Consider the following 8,416-nt stretch of genomic DNA (forward strand, 5'->3'; position numbering starts at 1 on the left):
AGGCCAAAGAATCTACTGCATACTAATCTTCCTTAAAAAAAAAAAAAAAAAAAAAAAAAAAAAAAAAAAAAAAAAAAAAGAGGTGAGCTCTAGGACCCATTCTTAGGATCCCTGGGCTAGGTGAGAGGACTCCTGGCATCTCTTGAAGATCTGAATTGTGAATTTAAGATGTCAGCCCTCTCTGAGCCCTCCTTCACCTGGTGGCTTCCGTGAGCAAGCCTGACACAGTGGGCAGCTGGGCCCTGGGCAGCATGCCTTCTGTGCAGAGCTTTGGTGGGCAGACTGTGAAGAGCTCACCTCTGTAGAGAGCTTGTATACACACACACACACACACACACACACACTTCAAGAGATATTAGAAGCCTACTCTTTTGCCCATGAGAGAACCGGCTTAGATCTTAGAAACCCTAAGAATCTTGTCTTGTTTACCATTTAGCTTTCAAGGCCTTATCTTTTGTGACTGGAAGGCATTTTGGTGCCCTTCCAGTCCCTAACATTGTTCTTTAATTAGCTTGAGGCAGTACAGTGATCACAGAACACTTCCCTTTCTCTGAAGCTCCCAGCACCTGCCAATCCCTGATCCAGAAGCCAGAGGGAAGGGGTAGTCTCTGAGCCCTGGAACTGCAGTTATTCTCCGTGTATATAAAAGTGTAGACAATAACCTGAAGCCGGCCTCTTCATTAGCAGGTGCAGACTTACGGGCAACCCTACTTATTGGCTAATGCTGGCATGAGATTTATGATCCTGGTAACATGGAGTTTTTTGTCCATGGCCTGTTACATTCATCATCTGGCAGAAAAGTAAAAAGGAAAACCCAGCTAAATAGGACATAGCTGATCAACACCAAGCAGGCCATGATAAACTACTCACAATACTTAAACTTCTTTTCCACAGTTATTTAATTTGTTAGCAGCTTTATGGACCACACAGTGCTCCCTTCAGAGGTACAGTTCAGGGCTGGGGGTGTAGCTCAGTGGGAGAACACTTGCTTAGCATGTGCTAGGCCCTGGGGTTAGTACCCAACACCAAAATGGAATGAAATAAAAATATGTATAATTGTAAATACACTCAACTAAATATAAACACAAATAACTACATTTATTTATTATAGTTATATGCCTTTTATATTACCTATACAATTATAAACATACTCATAGTTATATATATAATTCATGGGTTATTATATTAACAGATATATTCAATTCTTCATAAATATGTTTAACGGCAAGTGTAACACACATTTTGGTCATCTAAAAAGTAAATCCCATTCTTTCAAAAAAAATTACTTTTATTGATGTGTGTATGTGTGTGCCTACGTATCTGTATGCATAGCACATACAATGCAGAGCTTGTTGAAGGCAGATGTGGATGTCAGACCCCCTGTCAGGCTTGTCATGAGAGGCCTGGTGTGGGTGCTGGCAGCTGAACCTGGGTCTCTGGTAAACAGCGAGTACTCACAACTGCTGAGCCATCTCTCCAGCCCCACTCTCTGCGCTATCACCCCTCCCCCTTCTACCCAAGCACCCACAATTTTACTTTGTGAATTTATAACTGGCATATTGTGGAAGTACCTGCTTCTGTGTGACAGCCCTCTCTCTGGTTAGCGTAGACTTTCCTCCTCTTCAGCACTGGCTGTGAACCCCACAGGCACGTGCATTCTAGGCACGTGCTCTGCCGCTAAGCCACACACCCATCTCCTAGCATAATGTTTTTAAGGTCTACCCATGTCATAGCGTATGGCATCGATTTTGTTTTTAAAAGTTGTTGAATAGCATTTCATTTTATTGATAAGCCATGCTCTATTAATTCACCACTGATGGATGTTTGGAAAAACCCACATCTCCACTATTATGCGAAATACTAATATAAGCATTTTTGTGATAATTTGGGTGTGGACAAATTTTGAATTCTATTTGATTTTAGAATATTTTGTTTTTGAAAGAGCTTTTGCTTTAGAGAGATCCTGGCTGGCCTAAACCTCTACGTAGCCCAAGCTTGCCTAGAACATGTGGTGATCTTCCTGCCCCTGACTCCAGAGTACTGAGTTTATGGGGGTGCACCACTGTGCTGTTTTCTATTGGAAATATATGTATAAGTGGAATTGCTTTGGCAGATGGTAATTTCTCTTATTTTAAAAGAACAGAAAGGACTGGAGAGATGGCTCAGGGGTCAAATGCACTTGTTGCTCTTGCAGAGAACCTGGGTTCAGTTCCTAGCATGTTCACAACCATCTGTATGTAACTCCAGCACCACAGACTCTATCGCCCTCTTCTGGCCTCTACAGGTACTGCATGCATATGATGGTCAAAACACTCATGCATATAAAATAAATACATTAAAAAAAAGAGCAGGAACACGTGCATGTGAGATACGTATTATATATTAGAATCCACTGTGGTTGTCTGGGATGCGCTACAGTAACAAAACCCCCTCAGATTTTTGTGGATTCAGCAACATGGGAAGATTCCTCAACCAAACCATGGGTCCCCTTAGTCTGTCTGTCACGCTCACCAAGAGAGCTGGCAAATGTGACTCCCTCTGGATTTCAGGGGGGAAGTGAACAAAGCAGGTGGGATACTTCTTCTTGCAGTGCTGAAGGACACCACTGACCTCTGTCCACACATCACTAGTCAAAGCACTTACTCGGTCACATTCAGTTCTGAGGGCAGAAAGTGGAAAGCCAGACAACCTTAAGTAGATCTGTATGTGCATGTCCAAACATATATATGTTTATCCACACATCCACAATGACTTCAACTGTAGCGAAGGGAAGAGGGCCAACTCCAGCTTGTTGCAATATTGTTTCCCCAATGTGTTTAAAATCTGTGAAACCAATGGAAAAGCACACTCACAATGCACTGTGTCATCAGTGAGAAGGAAAAGGCAGATCTTGTTGAGATGTGTACTCCAGACATAGTTTACTTAAAGAAGAACAAACTGGGCCTGAAGAGATGGCTCAGAGGTTAGGAGAGCACACTGCTCTTCCAGACGACTGGAGTTCAGTTCTCAGCACCCAATCTGGGCAAAGAGAAACTTCCCGTAACTCCAACCCCAGGAGATCCAGTACTTTCTGTCCTCTTTGGGCATCCGTACAAACACAAACATACTTTTAAAGAATTAAAAAGGAGCCATGCATTGACGGCAGGGATTAGTCTGTGATAGTTATTTGTTGGCATGCCTGTGAGGGACCATGTAGATCAGGTTCCCTGGGGTGACATGACCTACCTTCCCTCTGAGCAGCACCATTCTGTGGGCTGGGGGCCTGGGCTGGAAAAACAAAAGTGAGTGAGTATCGTCACTCATCGTCCTCTGCTCCTGACGGCAGCTGCACTGTGACCAGCCACCTCACACTCTGACACCATGGCTTCCCTGCCACGAAGGACAACACCTTTGAGCTGGGAGCTCAGATAAACCCGTTCTCACTTAGGTTGCTTTTTTCCAGTGTCTTTGATCCCAACTTCAGGAAGGTAGACCCCAATCTGCCCCTCGTGTCACGTGTACTGCTTCACCTCAGGCTAGAGACAGGGTCAGCCAACCATGGACTGAAACCATGAGCCCAAATCGCTCGTTGTTATCTGAGTCGTTTCTCCTGGGGATTTGTCACAGTGATGAAAAGCTGACTGTCACAAATGTTTGTGTGTTGTTTGGCTTTGCTTCCTAGGACTGCTGTGTCAAATTACCACAAACTTGGGAAAACAGAATTATTCTGTCATGGTTTTGATGGCCAGAAATCCAAAGTCTAGCAGGACTCTCTCCGAAGACTGCATCCACTGAGCAGCTTGTCTGACCTGCAGGGCCAGTGGGAGGGGAAGTTACAGGAGTGGCTGACTGAGGAGGAGTGGAGGGGAATTATTCAGATACCTCTTCCAGCACAGGAGGAACTCAGACTGAACTCTCCTAGAGGCCAAACATGGACTTCAGGGAAAGTCCATGGACAACTCTCAAAGGACAAGGTGGGAACAACATACTGAAAAGGTGGAGCTTGTCTGTGGAGCTCTGAGAATGACAAGTGTCCCAAAGAGTCTGTGAATGTAATTCAGAATTCTGATACTGAGGGCTGAAGGCAGGGCTTAGTCTGGAAAGAGCTTGCCTTGCAAACCCAAGGACCTGAGTTCGATCCCTAGAAACCGTGTAGAAAACAACCTGTGTATGCTGGTGATCTCAGAGGTAGGAAGACAAAGAAAGAGCCACATTTCTGGTGCTCGCTAGCCTAGTTGGCTAATGAGAGGCCTTGCCTCAAAATATTACAGTCAAGATTGTCCTCTGACCTCAAGAGGTACACATACATGTACCGTACCCATACACATGTGTGTACCCACTGCCCACCCATGAAGGACAGAGGTGGGGGAGGAGATTTTGGGCACCAAGCCAAGATATAATCTCCTCAATTGAACTATTGCAAGTCTGGCCCACGGTCCCTCCATTTAATTAGGTTAAGAGTCCCAGTGTCAGGGTGCCAGGCAGCAATTCCAGCTGAGCCTTGGGTGGCCTCATGGAGGGTCATCTTGGCCAGTACTCTTAGCCTAGTGCTATGCTGGATCACCAGGATGGTAGCAGAGGTTTAGGACCTAAACAGTCAGTAAAGGGCATTACGTAGTCAGTGACTCAAATCCCTCAGGGTAATGAGTCAGTGGTACCACTGGCCCTGGATGACAGACAAGCCTTCAAAGGATGCAGGCAAGCCATCAGTGGATGAAGGAGTTCTAAGATGCAGGGGCTGCTCCAGAGGCACCTGTAAGCAATCCATATCCATGAGCAATGATTGGCTCAGGCCCCACATGTTCAGTTACAGGGTAACCCATAACTATCTCAGTTCCTGCTGATGGGTTGTGAGTAGTTCAAACCCTAGAGGACCAGTGAGCAACTTAAGACCTGGGCAACAGCACCAACCATTAGCCCAAGTGTGCTGCTATCCAAAGGGCCAGTAAGAGGCTCCCTTGCCTCTTCTAGCTGCGGAGGCTGCCAGGACTCTTCCACTGAAGCCACACCAGTCTCATAGTCACAGCGCATCCTCCTCTTCTGTGTGTCTTTTGCCTGTGTGTTTCCGTGTGTGTGTGTGTATGTGTGTGTGTGTGTGTGTGTGTGCATGTATGCATGTATGTGTGTATACACCAATATGCTTGTGCATAGGTACAGAGGTCAGCGCAGTACGTGGAGTGGCTTCCCCTATCATGTTCCACCGTATTCCTTGGAGACAGGGTCTCTCACTGAACTGTTTGTTCACCATGCCTTGGCTAGGTTGGCTGGCCAGAAAGCCCCTGCGGTGTGCCTGTCTATCTTACTGTCTAGTGCTAGGTTTACAGGCATTTGTCCACACTTAGTTTTTACATGGGTGCTTGGGATTTGAACTCAGGTCATCACGCTTATGCAGCAAGCATGTTCTTTATCTGCTGAGCCATCTCTCCAGCTCATATGTCTTTTTTTTTTTTTTTTTTTTTTTTTTTTTAGAAAGACGTTCCCCTTGCAATTTGAACCTGCCAGGACAACCTGCATAATCTCTTCATCTCAACAGCCTTAACTTAATTGTATCTGCCAAGACCCTTGTTTAAATTAAGGCATGTCCACAGACTCCAGAGATAAGGACAGGGACACATACACATGAGGTATCATTTAATCTACTGTGCCTGAATAATGAAAAAAAAGTGTGAAAAATAGAAAAATAAGTCAATAGCAATGATTACTTTTGGGGGAATTTAAAATTTGCTATAGTGAACCCATATCATATTTATAATCAGATAAAACAGAGCCGAGCATGGTGGTACATGCCTGTGATTCCAGCATTCAGGAGGTAAATGCAGGGAGATTTTAAGTCTAGGACCTCCTGGGCTTCATAGCAAGATTAACGTTAGCTTTGACAGCATGGTAGACCCCCATTTGAAAAAAATCACTACCAACAACTAATCAGAAACCATGAAACAATAATAGCAAAGCAAGAATTAAGCTAAGACTATAACAAAAGCAAGACATGGGGATGTCCTAATTTCCTCTGCAAATCCCAAACACCTACACAGATCACAAAGTTAATGGAGGGGGCTGCAGAGGAGGCTCAGTTGGTAAAGTGTCTATCACAAGCACGAAGGTGTGGGTTCAGATCCCTAGCATGCCGGACATCTCAGCTCTGGGAAGGTGGAGACAGGATTCCTGTGGAAGCCCAGCCATTCATCCAGCAAGCTCCAGGTTTGATGAGAGACCTACTCTCAAACAATAAAGGACATGTGTGATGTAGCGGGCCACAGAGGGCTCAGCAGTTAAGAGAACTTGCTGCTTTTGCAAAGGACCTAGGTTTGGTTCCTAGCTCCGACTGGATGGCCTACAATCATTTATCCCTCCAGTTCCAGGGAGTCTGATGCCCTCCTCTGACCAGGTATGTGCACAATGTACATACATACATGTACTCAGACTCGTAAAAATAAATAAATATAAAAATGATTTTAAAAAAACAAAGAGACTGAGGAGGACACTGAACTGTGACGCCTTGGCCTCCACACGCAGAGCTTCTGTCCTCAAAGTCAGTGCTGGAACCAGACGGGGATAGCTTCAGAGCCGGCCACCCTTTGTCAGCTTTGGGTTTTTAGTGCCACAGAGACGTGAAACTTCTCTGTGCAAAGAAGAGCCTTGTCCTGGGACGAGTGCCCAGGATGAGCCTCCCACTTCCCCAGAAGTGAGGAAACACTTCTCTGGTGTTGACTTACCGAAATAAAAATACTTTCTCTCCCAACCAGTAACCTCACGGAGCATGCGTGCTGAGTCTTGTTCATCAGCGGCGTTTTGAAAAATGTTTGCAATTTTCACATACAGATTTGGGTTTTGGCTTTTTCTGGTTGGCACATTTGGCCTGTTGTCTTGTGGAAGCCATCTACTAGAGACTGGAGGGTGACTGACCCTACGGGAAGGCTATGTGCAACGCAGCGTCTGTCTTTCTCCATCTTCCCATGCCATCCCCTCTTCTGCCTTTGCGCCGCACCTTGGCCACTGAAGACATTTGTGCACAGTTTGCAAACTCAGATGAAGATTGCTTCTTTGCATTAGAGTTCAGCATTTCGTGGGTTAAGTGGGTGCTTGTTGGGAAACCTAAATATTCTTGCTTCCAGGAAAAATGCACATTCAAAGTTTCAAATAGCTTACAAACGAACCTGCAGCCTGCAACCTGTTCGTAAATCGGTGGCTCTCCTAACAGTCATGTTTTATAGTCTGCCTAAACAAGTAATGGAAACCGCATATCCATGTATGCACTTAGAGCAGAAATTCAATTCCACGGGCTACTGGGGAAAGAAGCTTCCAAATCCCGCCAGGGCTTATTAAGTTGTCTCTGTCTGTGTGCGGGGATGTGTGTGTGTCCTCGTGGGGCCGGGGACATGCTTCTACTCCATTAGGACTCGAGACTGTCGTAGCTCCAGTGGGAGGGATTCATGTCATGAGCGAAAGTTACCCTCAACCTTATTGGGTTAGAAGCTGGCAACTTTGCAAAATTTCTTTGCTGGGTTGACCCGTGGCAGGTGTTTCTGGTGAAGCTCTTGAATTTTTAATCTGAGTTGAGTGGTGGAGGTCAGAGGGCTCAGAATACTTGCTTGCCTTGGGTTTAGAGGATGTTGTCTTAACGGAGTCTTGAGGCTTCGTAGAAGTCAGTGAAGGATATTCTTAGCTTGGCCTAGAGGCCTGTTCCTCTGATCCCAGCTCTTAAGAAGTAGAGAATGGACAGGAATTGGCTACATAGTAACTTTAAGAACTGGGGGTCTTTAAAAATCAACCAACCAATCAAGCAAGCAAGCAAACAAGCCAACCAACCAGCAGTTGTTCTAACCTTTAAGCACTGGGGAAGTAGAGGCAGGCAGAGATCTGTGAATTCAAGGCCAGTCTGGTTTACATAGTTCTAGGACAGCCAAGTGCGTTACCCAAAGAAACCCTGTCTTGGGGGGGGGGATTAATTAATTAAAAAAAAAAAAAGCACAGGGCAGAGCTATGCTTTAGCAGGTAAAGGCCCTCGTCAAATCTGACCATCTGAGTCCAGTCTCCTAGGAACCATGTGGCGAAGGGAAGAACAGACTCCTGTAATTATCTTTTGACCTCCATATGTGTGCCACGGTGTACCCTGTACGCTCAAAATACATGTATACAAAACAGGTAATTTTCTTCCCCAGGCTTTCTCCTAACTGGAAAACTGTTTAGGGTTCTAGGATAGGACACACAAATCATCATGTGGAGATCCATCAGTTAAGGGCTTGCCATGCAAGCTGGAGGACTGGAGTTAGGATTCTAAGATCAGAAACAAAAGCCAAGTGGGGTAGCACACACCCATCACCCCAGCACTGTTTTAGGGACATAGGAACAAGCATATCTCAGGCACTTGTCCTGTCAGTCTCTGAAACAGTTAAGTTTCAGGTGCAATGAGAGATCCTGTCTCAAAACACACACACAC

Source organism: Mus caroli, chromosome 9 (assembly GCF_900094665.2).
Source record: "Mus caroli chromosome 9, CAROLI_EIJ_v1.1, whole genome shotgun sequence".
NCBI classification, from domain to species: Eukaryota; Metazoa; Chordata; class Mammalia; order Rodentia; family Muridae; genus Mus; species Mus caroli.